The sequence below is a fragment of the Thunnus maccoyii genome, chromosome 1, assembly GCF_910596095.1.
Source record: "Thunnus maccoyii chromosome 1, fThuMac1.1, whole genome shotgun sequence".
NCBI lineage: Eukaryota > Metazoa > Chordata > Actinopteri > Scombriformes > Scombridae > Thunnus > Thunnus maccoyii.
The window spans coordinates 14,343,492-14,361,808 of NC_056533.1; the positions used below are offsets into that span (position 1 = coordinate 14,343,492).

General features: G+C 40.4%; 1 protein-coding gene across 1 annotated transcript in view; it reads left to right on the plus strand.

Moving 5' to 3' along the window:
* The first annotated feature begins 3,217 nt into the window (after positions 1–3,217).
* LOC121901719 (zinc finger protein 710-like) overlaps positions 3,218–18,317 on the plus strand; it is a 28,733-nt gene continuing 13,633 nt past the window's right edge. The window contains exon 1 of the mRNA XM_042418638.1: positions 3,218–3,564. The gene's annotated coding sequence lies outside the window, so the exon portion shown is untranslated. The remainder of the gene's footprint in view (positions 3,565–18,317) is intronic.

The window sequence follows — 18,317 nt, forward strand, 5'->3', positions numbered from 1 at the left end:
CAGCTAGCTGAGACTGTAACAAGTAGCACATGGCAAATTTTCTCTCTGATGTATTCTCCCTTTAGGAGAATGCCTGTTTCAGATTAATCATTGTGCAACATGTTTCTCATCTTAAGAAACAAATGTAGACATTAACTCTACACCCACTGCACTATTCTTACATTGGTCTGGAAATACTGGACATATGGGCACCAGCTTCGTGATGTTAGGATTTACTGATAAATGTTCTCTAAATAAAGAAAACTGGATTTATTGGCAGATCAGGCAAATCTAGTATCTTATTTTATTGTGTTTGTAGCTGTGAGAGAGAGAGAGAGACAGTGAATAGTGGACAGTCCAAAGTGATGAAGCAGATGGTAATCACAGTCTAGACAAGCAGGGCAGAGAGGAGGTAGGCGAGGAGGAGATGGGCCTCGCTGTTAAATCAACCACCCACAGGAACATTTTAAAGCTGTTTTCAAAGACCTCATTGCACAGATTTCTGCAACGTGAAAAGCAGGCAGTCAAATTATCATGGTAGTGCATCATGATGAACCAACAGTACCAGACCAGAATATTAATACATTGGCATTGGAAAAAAAAAAGGAGCTTGTTTTCATACAAGTCAATGTGTTTGCTGCATAACTACCGTTATTTGAACACCACTTTTTCACACATATGAAAGAGAGACAGATGCACATGATGTATGACAAAGGATATGAGAAAGCCTCATGTTGTCAGTGTCTAATATGTATGAATTATAATATAGTATAGTGCTATATGCTCCTCTCCCTGCGCGCTCTCTGACAGCGTGTGTGTTCCTGCTCTCGACTCTTTTACATAACAATCAATAAAAACTCATCTCACTTTGCTGACACAGTCTAAGTTTGAGACCACCGACCCACAAACATTTAGATTCACAGCGCATTCGTATTGACGGGCTCCTGAATACTGAAGGGCACAAGGGCACCTTTATGTAAAAGACCATGTTCTGTTAATAACGCTGGATAATCACAGCCGTCTGTGTGGACTGATAAAACAGTACAGCAGCACTGGAAGACATGAGAGATAAATACAAAGAGAACATCTGCGTGCTTCACAATTACACAACAATTCAATAACAACTGAATGTTATTTCTTTATGATGAAACATTTTTGTCTTTAAAGGAGGACACCAGTCAGAAGCCCAGTATATTGGTTTCAATAGAGAATGTATTTATTCCCACATTAACAGCGATGAATAAATTGAGCAATCTTAATCATATGAGACATGAATCATCTGGACACTGGAAGACATGTTTAAAAAGCTCCAGCACAAGAGGTTAGTGGAGTGTTTGTGCCCTCTAGTGCCAGATTTGTGCATTTCTGTAAGGAAATGAATAACTGCAGCTCGATTTTTGTTGTCTCTGAGACAAAACGTTATCATCGGCTCCCTTGTGGATACAAGTTTAAAATTACAAAAAATGTTGTTGCTTTGAAAATGTCCTTTTTCCACCTTCCGCAATGTCTTCGTCTATTCTGATTATTTTAACACACTTTTAAAATTAAAAATCTAAACAAACAAAAACAGTATAATGTTTCAGTAGAGATTTGGTATTCAATGTGTAATCTTGTCACTCTAAATAGTCTAAATATATAAAGGTGAAAGCTTTTCTCTAAAAAAAGGTCTGACACTGAACCAGAGCAAACTGATTCTTGTCACAATCTGTGTGCATGTGAGAGTGTGTAACTGTAATACACACATTTTTTCACACACTCATAATTTTGGGCACTAACTTCTCATTTGGGGACAAACAGCTGCCACACACACACACACACACACACACACACACACACACACACACACACACACACACACACACACACACACACACACACACACACACACACAAGGTAAACCATTACGTTTTAGGGTTAAGACTTGAGCTCAGTCAATATATTTATTAAATATATTTAATAATATATTTTTTAAATTCCAACAGCTCTCTTCAATCACTTATAGGATATATTTTTACTTATTACTATAAATATTATTAATGATGACTTCTGTGCTACTTGTGTTATCGTTCCTTCAATATTTTGATAATTATGCACCACAACACCAAGGCAAATTCCTTGTATGTGTAAACCTACTGGACAATAAATCTGATTATAATTCCGTGTTTTTATCCATCCTGGTAAATTGAGTCCAGTTGTTGGGCGCAGACATAGTGCCACCTGGTGGATTTACTTAATGTGAAACACATTTTGTATTCAACAGTAAAATTAGTAACATATTGTTATTTCCATAGCCTATTAAAATAAAAATAATACAATAATCAAATTGTCATGATGGGTTAGTATCCAAACAGACTGTGCGCTTTCAGATTTGTAAATTGATTACTGTCAGATTTAAATATAACAACCGGTATCAAAGGTTGTGAAGCTTGTTTAAACACATCTGTATTAAATGATAAAGCCTCCATAAAGATGATGTTTACCGGCTGCTGGTGGATTTTTATGAAGTCAGCCACATTGCGCCTTTACTTGTGGCGTTGAGGAGGAGCTCAGTTGTTTATTCATTCACGTCAGCCCCTCTTCCCTTCCCTTCCCTCCTTCCTGCTACACACAACGGGGACCCACCGTTGTAACTGTTTTTTCCCATATTAAAATTAACCACAGTCACGTCGCCACCATAAACCGATTTTGGAATCAGGTGAGTTATGATTTTATGATGATATGTTTTCTTTAGAGGGGGTGATATGCTGCTGCTGCTGCTGCTGCTGCTGGCGGAGCGTTGACTTGTCCGGCCCCGGCGAGGCGGACTGTTTCAACCATAACTTATTAAATTCCTCCTCAGACCAGAAAATGTACGCGCGTCATGGATGGCGATTTGACCGCCTGTTCGTTTTGGACGGATGTCTTTCGGTGCGGCTCTCGGCTCTTTTTTTTTTTTTTTTTTTTTCTTTGGCGCTACACCGAAAACAAACGGTCGATGTAGGTCAGCAACTACAGTCAAAATGTCGTCTTTTCTTTTTTTACTTCCACATTCTCTCATGCCACAAACAGATGGCGTCGAGAGAGGGGGGAGGATGGAGAGAATGGGGCAAAGAGACGCATAAAGGAATATGGGGCTACACCAGGCCACATTAGCCCGGGTCTGCCCATCACTGATCTATACCCCATACACACACACACACACATACACACAGATACACACACACACCTCTTCATGCCGAGACACGGGAGGCCAATATGTCTTGCCTAGGCCCGTCTTCAACAAAGTTTTTGCTGTTAAGTTGTCGGGCCTTTTCTTTTTTAAAGATACAGCGCAAGTTTTGGGGGATGGGATAATGGTTTATTTTGAGCACAACCCCAACCTTCAGATAACACTCGCCTCGGTCAGCTTTAGCGTACAGTCGGAAGCCACATTTTGGTCCTAACCCTCGCAGAGAGCTATGAGGGGGGGACATCACAACACCGGGGAGATGCACTGCAGCAGATAACCTGTAGCCCGGGCTGCTTCCTTGCTCCTGTGTGGAAGACAGACTACCACCAGTTGGCTGACTCGTCACTTGGCTGTCAGAGATCATTGAGAGGCCACAGGTATCCTCCAACGCACTAATGAGGGCAGTGAGTCTCACATAGGCTGTCAGGAGAGAGAGAGAGAGGGGTGAACGTCCTGTATGGTTGTCTGCTTGTGCTCACAATTATTTTTTTGGGTGCCATTTAACGCGTTGGGATGCGTAATAACACCGCTGACCCCTTCCATGCAGCGTCTAATCATGTGATGTGGATGGTGCATGCAGCAGGGAAGCTGCATACTGTGCATACCATTTGGCAGCCCAGGGCATGTAGATGTGCTCTGATGCAGCTCAGTGTCTGTGCACTTCAGTGGCTGCCAGTAATTAAAAAAAGACTGCCTCCCCTTGTGGTCTGTGGGTTATCTGATTGGTGGTCATTTAGCTGGAAATATTCAAATGACTCAGCGTCAGTCAGGTATCACAGCCATGCGGATCCTGCTTCATGCTGCAGAACTTAACTGTTTTTTTTTTTTTTTGGAAAATGACCCATTTCTGATGTCATCCTGAAATGACACTTAACCGACTCAATCATCTCAATGCCCGAGGAAGTCAACCATTGCTGTCCAGCTCACCCTTTTCTAGCCTCACTGCCAGGAGCTCCAATTTCATTGCAGCTCTTAGAGTGAGCATCTTAAGTCATATCTGGCCTTATGGGTTGTTGACCAGAGCTCGTCAAGTGGCCTGCCTGGTGTTTTCTGACTGTGGAGTCCACCTCCACCTCTGATAAATGTGTCTCTTGGTGTTTTCTGATTTGAGTGACCAGCTATAGCCCCATCGTTGATTGTATTTGCAGTTTTGAGTCTCTTGGCCGTACACTGTTTGATGATAATGTCTCTGGTCTGTTTCTGCTTGTAGGCTTCTTGCCAAATATTCATTTGCTTTGCAAACTTCTTGTCTGTCAGCAGGCTGCTATATTTACAGTCTTCTGTGTCAACCTTGTGCTAATGATCTGTCCTATGCACCCTACCTTGTGATTTTTATGTATTGTGCTCCGTGATGATGAATAATACAGGCATTGTGTGTTGGCATTTGGACAAGACTACTTTATTTGTAGTGTTAAAAGATCGCTCGATGGTGACAGAATGGTGTTGGACGTTATGTATGATGATCCCCCAACTTTTGATTTAATAATAGTGTGCTGAAGAATTGTCGAGATATACAAAAAGCATTGGCAAGCTCTCAACCATTCAGGCTTTGCAGAAATTATGCCTCCCAAGTTTAACAGTGATTTTTTTTTTTTTTTTAATTCTTGGCCAGCTTGAGTTGTATAGTGATGAATGATTTTCCACAAGTTTGGATCGATAATATGTCATTACACTGCTGCTGCTACTACACAATCTGTATGCTACTCAGGGGATCATGAGCCATTCCTCCATGGATCATCAGCAGCAGGGTGACGCTGTTGAATGAGGTCCAAGCAGAAAGCACATCAGGACATCCACAGCACAGGATGTTTGAATGTTGGTGAAAAAACAAAACTGAACCAATCTTACCAGACGCTGAAAATTAGACATCTCTTGTGAAGGAAGATAAGTGAAAATTAAGCTTTTTCTTTTTTTTTTCCCTCCATCCTCTTTTTATCAGGATGTGGGAATATAGCTGTGGTAAAAGGTTTAGAATAGCTGATGATGGTGTCAGCACATTGCAGCGCTCTGCTGTGCTGCAGGCAGGGTTTAAAAAAAAAAAAAAAAAAAAAAAAAAAAAGAGGCTGATGTTTCTCGAAGCACAAAGGCCTAATGTGTAGGGCCTGTTGGTTACAGCCACGCTGAACGACCTCCAGTGTGTTGTGCCAGTTTTTATGTGCTGTATGAGCGTAATGTGTAGGCCTAATTAAATGCCACAAAGCCTGCGGCATTGAATTGTTCATAATAACACCAGATTTACCTTTTTTTTTCTGTGTCATTGGAGCAAGCTAACAGTTTAGTCTGAACGGCTTCATTAATAATAAAAGCAGCCTGGTTTGGTTGCAGTTTTGGTGTGAATGTTTCACTAACAACACGACTGTCAGGATATGATCTGACTGTAGACCACCATGTGAGTAACAAAGATCCAGAACAAGCAGATTTGTCAAATGTAAAATCACTAATGGCAGCTTCACCACACACTTTGACCACTAGTTAGAATACAGTATTGTTGCCAAATATCTGTCGCTTATGTCAGGGATACTTTTTATTTTCAGGATTAAAGTGAAACTGTATAAATGTTTCTATTTGAATACCTGCAAGTGGCAAAAATAGCTGTTAAATCATTTAAAGTCCATGTAAAGCAATGATAAATGTGTTTTTTCACACCATAGAAAAATTGGGTAATTAACCACCCAGCCAGATTTGACTGATCAAAAAAATTGCCAAGTATATAAAATAAGGTTTCAAAATCGTGGATAAATAAGCAGTATTCACTGGGGGCATGTCTGCTAAAGACGCTGACAACACGGCCCAACTGAGCAGCCTCTGAGTTAACAATGCTCATACCAAACACCCATATAAAAATACATAATTTAAAATAGGCGTTGTTTGTAGGTGTAAGGTGAGCAATATGGATGATATTTTAAAAAATAAAGTAACTTTAGGAGACACTGTTTACTTCAGCACATATTTTGTAGGTAAATGTGGATTTTCTTCAGTAAAAGTGTAACTTAAATGACTAGTTAACAATTGATCCATCATCAATCATCGTAATGTTAAATTTTTTTTTTTCAATGGAGTTTGGTGCACTTAACATTACCAGCTTCTCTGCTGGAAAGTCCTTGGCGGCGTCATTGCGGCCGCCACCTTTGGAGCAAAAGCCTCTCATGCTGTGCTTTTTGGTGAAGTGTTGCCTTGACCTCCCGGCTGCACAGCCGGGGCTGAAGCTGAAGCAGTGGGCGACAGCCGGTGTCGGCCGCTGCCATAGCCGTGTTGGTCGACTCTACCCGTACTCCTAGCCAAACAGCCGGTGCTGAAGCTGAAGCTGCCGGCGGCCCCACCCATCAACGGAAGCTTCAGCTGGGTTTAAAATAACTCGAGTGCTAACGTTGACTGAAAATGGTCCCATTCACCAGTAACGGCGGATTATCAGAAGTGAATCCCAGTTGTCTCAGATGAAAGTTTGTAACATTTGCCGATGTAAAATAGAAACTATGAGTATGTGTGCTCTAGTGTTTTTGTAGTGGAGTGGGGGTGGAGGGTCATGCTAGTAACCCATCTACGTCATAGAGCCACCATTTCAGACCCGCCCAAAAAATCTTGAACACAGAAATAGTGAAAAACAGTTTAACGGTCTAACGCCACAATTCAATACTACATAGTTTGAAAAGAAATCTCGTATTTTCCTTTACACGGACTTTAAGACTTGAATAATACAAATGTACAATTTCAAAGCACATTTTTAAAAAATGAAATCTTAAGCCCGCTGATCTGCTTCATGCTGTGTATGCAGAAGGAGTGTTTTTAATAGACAACTCCAGTATGTAATGCTTATTAGGTGCGAGTCATGCCTGTCAGTTTCAGTCTCACTGCTGGTCTGGATAAACGCTGTCCTTGCCAGCTTTGGCTGTGTGAAGTTGTTACTAGTTGTCTGGTGAGTGGGTTTGGGCCCGTCAATCCTCTCAAATCCTGCCAAACTCTCAAAAGATTAGCAATGTTGAACTTATTTTGCTGCAGTGCAATGTTGTTAATTATTTTTTGAATATTTGGTCCTTATGTGTAAAGGCGACTCTTTTCTTCTCGTTGTTTCCTCCTTTTTTTCCCCTCTTCGGTTCTGATTATTAGCCTCTGTATGGAGTTGCAGTTGGACTGTAATCATGTGGGCTGATGTGGCATCGTGCAGAGTATTCAGCCAACAGTTCAGTCATATAGGTAACCATCTAGTGTTAGACATTAGCCTTCCGCTCTGTGCAAGCCTCTGTTCACTTAGCTTACTACCACTTTCCAGCACAGTGCAGAGCAGTGGCCTAGTTCATGCCCCCTTGAATGTAATTTTAGCCGTGTGTGTATGTGCACGCTTATCTGTTTTGTCTCTTTCTCTCACTGTCTCTGTTTCCCATTCTCTCATTCCCTCCTCTTTCCTTTCACACTGTCCCTGTGTGTCTCTCTCTGGTCAGTGATAGAGGCTTTTGTTATGGGCACTGTGCAGTACTCAGGCCAATGATGCAGGGCTAGTTACCTCAGTTTCTCAGTTACCGATGTATGTTTAGCCATGCTTCCACCTCTGTGGACGGATGGCGTTATCCTCCAGGGAGACGTCGGAGACAGTACAGCCATTTTACAGTGTCGGTTTGATTGACACGTCGCATTGCTCAGCCATTACTGCTGATATCTGGTTTACACTGAGGCTGCAAATGGGTGGAAAGTAGTTGGACTGGAGAATTGGATCAAGTATCTGCTAGTTAAAAGTCTTTTCACACAACTTGCCTGCTTTGGGGTTGGCTTAGTCACACTGTATGAGTGCAAGATGGTCAGAATCAGCTGTACATGAGCATAATGCAATTCAAATTATAGTCATATTAAACATTTAATCAAACATACGTCAAGAGCGAGAATTGCCTCAAATCTAAGCTGATGGCAGTAAAGTAAATCTCACTATTGTAGGCGAACATTTTATGAGAATAGGATCAAATTTCCAACTGAGGTGTTTGTATAAGGTCAGTACATTTAGAATGAATTGCTCCATTTGGCAAATGAGCTTTTAATTAAGTTACCGTTGTGCAATGAGAATATTGTCAGCAGCTTTTCTTAAAGGGGACATATCATGCTTTTTGTGATTTTTTTGTTCTTTTTTTACTGTTATGATGTCCGACGTCCGTGTTAAACATGGTCAAAATTCCAAAGCTTCCTACAAGTCAGAAGCCCAGACATCATCCGGCTCTGGATGCTTCATTTCTAATGTTACCTCTACTTCATCCTTGTGATGATGTCAGATTGTTTGTACAATGCACATGTGTTTGTTGCTAAGGTTTTTCCATGTCTTGTTCACGTTGTCCACTCGCATATTTCAAATCGGATTCTGGGCTCCAACATGTCTGAATGTCTTTGAGAAATTTCCATGGTGAGTAAATCACGAGAAAAAGAAGTGAAATCTTATTACTACTGTTTGTTTATGTGGCCTTTGGAGCTGGGAGCTGGCCAATCAGACCAGAGTGGGCTCATTGGGAGGGGTCCCTTAAAGAGACAGGAGCTAAAACAGCCTGTTTCAGGCTGAACTGAGGGGCTGCGTAAAGGGTCAGTGTAAGATAAACAAGGAGTTTTTGAACTGAAAATCATGCAAGTGCAAGCATCCCAGTACAGTCCAGAATATAAATATAGAATATGGGAATATGCATGATACAGCCCTTTTAAGAGTGTCCAGTGCATATGTTTTAGGTGGATTGTGTATTATAGTTGACTACACGCATCCTCTAAAAGAAAAACATCATAATGCACTAAATACTGTCAGCAGTGTCATTTCAGATCAAATGGTTAATTTGATCATTGAGCTTATTTTCTGATATCTTCTGTGTTGCTCTAATGGATTATTTGGCTTCATGTGAATACAGTCTTTGATGCTGAAGTGCCTTATTTTGTCTTTGCATATTAATGGACATATTTATGCTCTTTCTATTTGCTCGTCTGCTGTGTGCACACGCTAAATATTTTGAGACCTTGTGACAGCTGCTTGTCCCGTTGCCAGGAATCGCTGGCCCTTAACTGAGAGCCTCAAACAGACAGACTTGATTGACTTGAAGACTATCATTTTCCCCCCCGTATTCAACTAGCTATAGGGGGAAAAGATATCCATGAGTACCACTCAATATCCGTATCCAAGGATCCGCTGTTCATTTAAAAAGGTTAAGTGGTGGACAGGAAGATCGAAATTCAACCAGGAAGTTCAAAACTCCATTTCAGCAAACATCAGGCATGCTGAAGTGTCCTTGAGCAAGACACTAAATCTCAAGCATCTCTGGGGGCGCTGTTGTGTGGCTGATCTCCAGCTGGGGAAGAAGAAACTTTCCCTTCAGGGATCAATAAAGTATCAGATTATTAACCCTATTGTTGTGTACTTGGTTTAGTTTTTGAGAAACACCACAATTTCCTCTATAAATTTTCCTTTTTTATGTCTTATTTTGTATTCTCATCTGTCTCAAGGGAAGGAAGGTCCTGATCATCACACCACATATGCATCAAAATAAATCTGTAAGAGAGAAACTGGTTTGGGAAAAAGCAGCAATGAAGGAGTGGTAGGGATGATACTGGAGGAGGAAAGACAAGAAGGAAGTGATGGAAGAAGTGGGGAAAAAGGAGAGAGAAAAAGGGGGAGGGTGGGCGTATCCATGGAAACATGAGGAAAGAGTGATGGGAGAGAGGAGTAGAAAGGAGTAATGTAGTTTGAAACTGTTAGTTAGGAAGCACTGGAACAAAATGGTAGGCCCACAGCAGCGTTTAGCAGAGCCTCAGAGCTCCGATGTTCATTGAAACTTTAAATTGTGTCTTCTCATAATTCTACTCAACTAGATTCGGTTTGATAGCTTCATGCCTTGATATTTTATTGTGCTATTGTAAGTGAATTGATAACATAAGGATGAAACATGGTAGGAATAAAATGAAATCCTGGACTGATGTTTTAACGCTGTTTGGTCGGTTTGGATTGATGACCTCATAAACATTAAGCAAAACCAGACTCGTCCGCCTGGTTGTTCATATTTATCTGACAAATTTTGAAATAAAACTGGAACAGTGCGTGAATATGATATATGTATATGATAAGTCATGTAACTGTTTTCATTTCGAACGTTTAAGGAGAGGAAAGATAAGATGTTACCAGGAACAGCTAAGACACCACGTCTTTGGGATTCTGGGACTTTATCCTCAAAGGACGGCTCTTCATAAATATATTATACTGTATACTTGCCTCAAGCACTGCTGCTTTACATCTGCCATTTACACCTGCTGAAAGCTGCGACGGCATATTCGCAGTAAGTAGTTTAATGTGAGTTTGAGATCCAAACTTAATTTGATTTTTTTTTTTCCTTTTTCCTTTATTGACCCCCCATATCAAAAATAAACTATGTGAAAAATGGCACAAGTAAGAGAGCACTTCCAGCTTACTGCCGTGATACTTAATTTTTTTCTTTAATGCAGTGGAAATTGAAGAAAACAGCGAGAGGTTTATGGGTCACTGAACTACAGGTCAATACAGTTCGACCCATGGCTGGCAGTGCTTGACCTTGTTGTTCGCTGCTTCGATTTCACTGTTTTGAAATGGACGCAAATTGGCTATTTCTGTGCCGTCGGAGCTGCTGTTGATGTTGGCTGCGTGTGTGTGTTTAGGGAGAGGGCTTCCTCCCTTCACAGCATTGATTAATGTGATATCCATTTTTATTGTTTGTATGGGTTTGCATTGAAATTTTTTTCTGTTCATCTGTAGTACTGTGTTTGAGTTTCAAGCACGGTACTTTTAGTGTTTAGTCGTTTTAGGATGTATCAAATAATTAACAGAAATTTACATGCAACGTTGGGGGAGCAGCATACGTTCATTTCAAGCGAGCGCTCGGAGAGAGGAGCAACGTTTGGGAGACATTTAAAGATGGTTGAAAAAAGCCAACATAAAGCATCTTGATAAAGTGTTGGCCCACCACAAACCTCCAGAACAGCGTCAGTGCTCTATTGGCAAGTGTCTGAACTCTGCTGGAGGAATGAACACCATTTTCCCAAATATATTCCCTCATTTGGTGTTTTGATGAGGCTGGTGGAGAGTGTTGTATTACACGTCGGACTAGGGCTGGGCAATATGTAAGCTACATAATCAAATATCACAATATTTTTGGCCAAATATCTCTATCGATATCGCGACAGTATTGTAGGATTTTCATGAAATATTTATACAATGAGATTTTTGATGAATATTCATCAGTAATGTGGATGTAATGACTAGGTGGGTAAAGGCAAATAATAGAACAGCTAGAACATTCTGGTAAGTTCAGAAGATTACATCACTTTACTGTAACGCAGCCTTTAAAACCAGGAAAAGACAACACTTATGCCGTATCATGATATTATGATATCCAAAATCTAAGATGATATCTAGTCTCATATCACAATATCAATATAATATCAATTTATTGCCCTACCCTACATCGGACCAAAATTTTCTTTACGGGTTCAACTGGGTTCAGTCTGGTGACTGAAACTCATTAGATAGTTCAGTGACTGCTGGTTCCCTGTATGGTCCCCTGTCTGTCTGTTTATTATCAGTTATTTATGGATTCTCAGTTTGAACCAGAATAATGTGAGTAGAACTTTGTAAACTTGAACTTTGTCGTAGAAAATCTGTGTTCAGAGCTTAGTCTGACTCACTGGATGCAGACTTTGGGTATCAGCCTGCCGTTGACTGCCTAGTTCAAGCAACATTCTCCTCCCCCTCCGCTATCTGTGTATTACTGTTTTCAAAATTCTTGTCGCTACGGGAAACAACAACAACAACAACAAAAACCTCTGAGCTAGCAACTCACACGCTGAAAATGACAAGATATGTTTGTCTTTTTTATCAGTAAAACTCACATCACATAGCTGACATCTTTTAGTGTTTTATGTGGCGTTTTCTTTTGCGGGGAATTAGCCATTTTAATGCCAGGGCTCAAACAAGTTCCCCCTGACACTATTTTGCAAGGACACGTTTGCTACATCCTGGGCTTAGCACAGCCCAAGACGATTGTGATTGGCTTAAAGAAATACAAACAATCCAGAGCATTTTTTCCCACTATAGCAGAATGATGGTAGAATACAGACAGACATTTCTCCAGTACTGGCACAGCACTGCGGAGATACGTCTGGCTGTGCGAGACTATTCAGGACCTGATCCTGCTGATGGTCGTTCTATCCATATGTCATTTCTGAAGGCAGAGTGCCTGTCCATTGCTGCCAACACCTGTAAATAATAAATAAGGCATAAAGAGAAGAGAATTTGCCCATTTTCACACTTAAGCACACCTGAATCATTGCTGTGGAAAGTGCACAGGGCTGTTAAAAATCCTGCCATTGGAATGCTTTCGGACACTCTTGGATATGCTGAATTGCACTTTGTTGAGAACACACTTTCTCTGTATTCTCTGTATCAATACTAAGTTTTGATCACAATTCCAATTCCAGCTTGACTAAGTTGCAGATTTCCACCTCAGCATGAATAACCGTCTATTTAGTCACTACAATGAGTAAGCAAACATTAGCTGTCCAAGATTTTTGGCCCTGCAGGCAGACAGATATTGTTGAGCGTTCATAGACAGTTTTTGTGATGTATCCAGAACTGTAAGCACCTGTCAGCCTTCACTGTCAGTCGATTGAGAATGTCCAATCAGCAGCTGCTCGGACTGGCTGCTCAGCCCACTGAATTAGTGATTTCACAGTGCCAGTTGCAACTTTTTATGGATACCAGTCACAGTACCGGCTGTGTTCAAGACATAAGTCAGTCTGACTTTGTTGGCGCTGGTTCTTTAAGGTCAGCTGTGTCGGGACCCTCTCACCTTGAGCCGTCATCTTTGGTGCTGGGGAAGCAGCAGTTTTGCAAATTATGTTGCTGTTGAGTTGATCGGCTCATTAGAAGAAAAGACAAAAGTAAAAAGTTTCTCGACACATTAGATCCACACTGTCAGGGTTGCTCCTTGAAATATTACAAAGTACAGTATCATACCGGTTGAAAAAAATGTGGTTATGTTGGGAGAAATGAATAATCCAGACTCTTCCTATTCCTAAAATATTACTGGTCCTGAGAAGTCAGCTTTTCTTCTGTATTCTCCAGCACTTCCTGTGTCCTATATAGGCTTTACATGACAAAATGTGCAAAATATTCCCTCTTATGTTTTCTGTCTGCCTTCCAAGTACATGTGTGTATATATATATATATATATATATATATTTTTTTTTTTTTTTAATTTCTGCTGATATATACATATACATATATCAGCAGAAATTAAAATATGGACAAAATAGCACATTATCATTCATTGTTTCCAGTGTACATCTTTTCCACTTGTATGTAGGGGGATCATAGATGGAGCTTGAAATTGCCATTGGACATTGGTGTGTGTGTGTGTGTGTGTGTGTGTGTGTGTGTGTGTGTGTGTGTGTGTGTGTGTGTGTGTGTGTGTGTGTGTGTGTGTGTGTGCAGCATGAGGAAAAAGCTTGACCGATACAGGATTTCTGAGGCTGATACCTTTATTGATATTACAGAGCTCTAATGATATGTCAGCAGATGATCACATTATTGGTAAAAACACAAACATTTTTGATCAGGATCCTTTTAAATTTGCTTATTAAAAATTATGACCAAGATATTTTTGCATTCAAAAAATAAACCTGTCAGTGCTCTCTGGTGGACCAACTATGTCATTGCAGCACTGTTTGTAAATGACCTCAAACATACTGTATTTTTTGGCATTTCTGTACACACCAATACCAATATTTCTGTGATAAGATAAAATCAGATTGAATATATTTGTATGCTGTTAAGCCTCTAAGTAGTTTAGTTGAACTATAAACTGGAGCTTTGAACCCATCACCATATACTTGAATGCAGCTGTTTTTATCATACAGTGATTACAGATGATGTTGGTTTATAATGATGTTATTGGTTGTGTGTGTGTGTGTGTGTGTGTGTGTGTTGGAGGAAGAGGACTTGTGAAAACCAACAATGCCATTCTTTTTTTCTTCTCTTTTTTGCTGCAGCCATGTTTGTGAAACCACAAAATAGAGCGAGATACGGTTTTGTGCTCTCTTTCTCCCATACTCGCTCCCCTTTTTTTTTCTCTACCTCTTTCTGTTTTTCTCTCTCTGGCTCTCTTCCCCTCCCCCTCTTTCTGTTCCTCTTTCCTCCTCTCTCCCTCTTTTATTCTCCTACCTCCCTCCCTCCTTCCCTCTCTCTCTCCCTCTCTCTCTCTCTCTCTCTTTCTCTTTTTTTTCCTCTCTTGCTCTCGGTTTCCATCACGCTTTACCCCTCCCTCTCCTCTCTTTTTCTTTCTCTCTCTCTCTTTCTCTCTCCCTCTCTCTCTTTTTCTTTCTCTCTTCCTCTCTCACGTTGCACACTGCCCCTCCCTCCCTCTCTCTGTCTTGCTCTCACGTTGATCCCTGCCCCATCTCTCTCTCTCTCTCTCTCTCTCTCTCTCTCTCTTTTTTCTGTCTAGCTCTCTCTCTCTCTCTTTCTCTTGCTTGTTCACTCTCTTGCTCTCCCTCTACATCGTCCCCTCCCCCACTGCTGCCTCTCATTTTCTCTCTTTCTCCCTCTCTCACTCCACCATTTCACTCACTCACTCCCTCCCTCCCTCACTCACTCGCTCACTCACTCCCCCTCCCGTCCCTGTTCTCTTTATCTCCTCCCCTCCCTCCCCCTTCAATCCCTCTTTCATTCCATGCAATCATCTGTTCTCTCTCTCTCTCTCTCTCTCTCTCTGCTTCCTCTATTACGCCCCCATTTTGTCCTCTGCCATTTCCCTCTCTCTCTCTCTCTCTCTTTCCTCCATGTTCTCTCTATCCTGTTGTTTACCACACTCCCCCATGACATTTATGATACAAACTTTATTGAAAAAACAGTTTTTTTTTAATCACAGAAAAAACAAACATGTTGATAAAAACAACATTTATATATCTAGAATAAAGCTGTATTGTGAATAAAAGCTGTCACTGCATATTTGTTTCTCATTTAACCCTTCTACGGTGCCATTCACTGGCCTCTGTTGTTCACATTAACCCAAATATAATCTTTTGTCTCCTATAACGATCGGCCCTAATGCTCGGCGGTTGCTCATATTCAACAAGTGGCTAACTTCCTCGGCTACAAAACAAACACAAATGACAGTCATCATCCTCACGGGAATGTAAACTAGATGAACCAGGTGACTGCCTCGCCTCTCGGTTTTACAGACAGACAGGATGATGGCCTCGCTGAGCCACTCCTGCACAGCTGGAGGCTGCTACCAGGTTTTACTGCTTTTCGCTTCTGCAGCAATACCAGAACTATACTTTTCCCACTAGCATATGCCACTGTGAAAAATATAAACATGGCTTCCTACAAAAACACTTATTACAAAAGAAGCCAAAGCTCTCAAATGGTAAATGTTGTTAAAAGGTAAGCAGCTTCAGGGGAACTCTGCCTCAATAAATTGGGTCTGAAATTGTCATAATTAGGATTTAAATGAGAAACTGACTGATTAATGAACAGGCGGAGAAGGTCTGAGCAAGCGTTGGATGCTAGTTTTCTGATACTTGGTGCTACAAACACATTTCACTTGGTACCAAAAAAGTGCAGCCCCTACCAATTAGGGCTGCAGCTAACGATTGTTTTAATAATTAATTCAGTGTTTGTTTTTTAAACAAATTGATCATCATTTTGTCTATAAAATGTCAGCAAATAATGAAAAATGCCTACCACGCTTCTTCTAATTTCTTGTTTTGTCTAACCAATCAGTCTAAATGTCACAGATTTAAATGTTTTAAATGAAATAAAACAGCAAGTCCTCACATTTGAGAATCTGGAACCAGTGAATTAAAAAAAAAATTGAACATATGGGCACAAAGATGAGACATGTACATGTACAAACATGTACATAAAATAACATCACATAGCCTAAAATACGAAACAAAATAACAAAACATACATAAGCATTAAAAAAACCCCAATATGACCAGCTGTATATATCAAACTTAAAGTCTCCCTCCACTCAAAAATATGTTTTTCTTCTTGTTCCTACAGTTTGATGTTTGAGCTTCACTGTGCAGAATGATGTATGTACAGAGTTTGACACTAGACGACTGTTTACACATTTATCTGCTGAAAGTGGAAAGTTTCTCTGTGCTCATTAAAGATCCAGTTTTAAGGGGTGGGCTTACGAGCAGGATTTGTGACATCACAACTAGTTTAGAAGCCAGTCCTGGTCCAATATTCAAGTCACACAAGTGTGATGTAGAAACTTGAAGCCTCCAGTGCACAAACACTGACTTTACACTGAAGTAGGAGACATCTTGTGTCCAGCAGATAAATGTTTGAAATTAAATGTATTGGCATAGGTTATTTATAGATTCTGATTTTTTTAATGAGAAGGGGTAGATACAGTGTTAATAAGACAATTGAACTTTTTTTGTGGAAAAAACATATCACACACATTATTGAGTATTTTATTTATCTTAAAAGATGACTGAAGGGGATCTTTAACAAAAAAAAACAAAAAAACAGACAAAGAGTAAAGTAAATCACTCTGTGTCCCATTTGGAAACACAAGCAGCAGCTTAAAAACCGGGATCTCAAAAGAAGAAAAAACAAAAGTAGCTTCCCGTTGTAGCTTAACAAGACCAGGTCAAAACCTAGTTTATGTCTGGACGGTGTATGGTCATTGTTTGAAATTGTGGCCAATGTGTCATCGGGATAGTCAGTGGTAGTGTCTATAATGTGAATTCCTGGATATGAAATGTTCATCTGCAGTGTTCTGTAGTGGTGCCAGTAATATTTGTTGTTAAAGTGTACTGAAGTAGCATATTGCATAACATGGTTAAGTTATGTTTGAGTAAAAAAAAAGGTTATAAATGCAGTTCCAAGAACAGTACTTTCCACTCATAACTAGGAATGTTGATTTGAAAGACAGCTTATTTTAATTTTAATTATAACGATTCTAATTATCTGTTAACTCCCCCTGCTCTTTCATCTGTATCAGCAGATGTCTGTAAACATATAGTCTCATCCAAATGTTTACGTAGGATTAGCATGCTACGCTAACAATCCGTCAGCTGTGTGACTTTATATCTGCGCCTTGACATCTTTCAGAGCCCACAAACACTGTAAACACACCTGTCACCTGCCCAACACGGTGCTGTTAAACCGGAGACATCACGGCTATACCTTATTTTTATGCAGTCTATGGGCTACACACAGCATGGCTATGCTAACAATGCCAGCCACGCTAAGTAGTTTCTAGCCGCTGTGCAGGCTGGTAAAATGGATTTGTTGCGTCTCTTTGTCTTTCAGTCGGTAAATGTGTGTTTTTAAAGCTTATTTCAGGAGTGGGATCAGCACTAGGGCCAATTCATTTTGAAAGAGTAACAGCCAATGGGGAAACGCCAACACTGGGCTGGCTGACCAATGGTGTGACTTCATCACTCAGTCAGTGAGTCAGTGATGGACAGACATTTGGGGTTATAGGGCTGGTCTGTGGCCGGTGCAGCCAAAAATTATGTTACATTAAGGGTGCAATCATCAAAGTTGTTGACGATTAAGTCGAGATGAGATGAAAATGCCTTTTAAACCGTTTTAGATCCATCCCTAGTCATATTGTGCACATATTTAACAATATATGCCCAAAAAATTGCAAAAAATCTATTTCTTTGTATTTTCATATCAAAATTCAATCATGTCTACTTCCTGTAAAACAAAATATGACGTGTGCTTACACAGGCTTGAACAACCAATTTCAACCAATAATGTCATGACATCCACCCATCAATCAATCTTGAACTTTTAGCGGCACTGAGCTAAGATTCATTATGACACGCCCACTTTTCAACATTCAAATCAAATTCCTCCCAACGTTACGTCCCACCTGTCCTGTTTCACTTGGAAATACGTCACGATATGGAGGTTAGATACTCTCGAAATGCTGTTTCATCTGGATTTTAATTTTCTCTCAATTGATTAATTGACTAATCGTTTTAGCACTATTACAAATATATACCCAAATATTACAATGGTGAGATGCTGGCTTGATATCAGAAATAATGGAGCCACACTTACAGAGCATGAATATGGAGCTAATGTGGTCAATCTGTCACTGTCGGAGACTTAGTG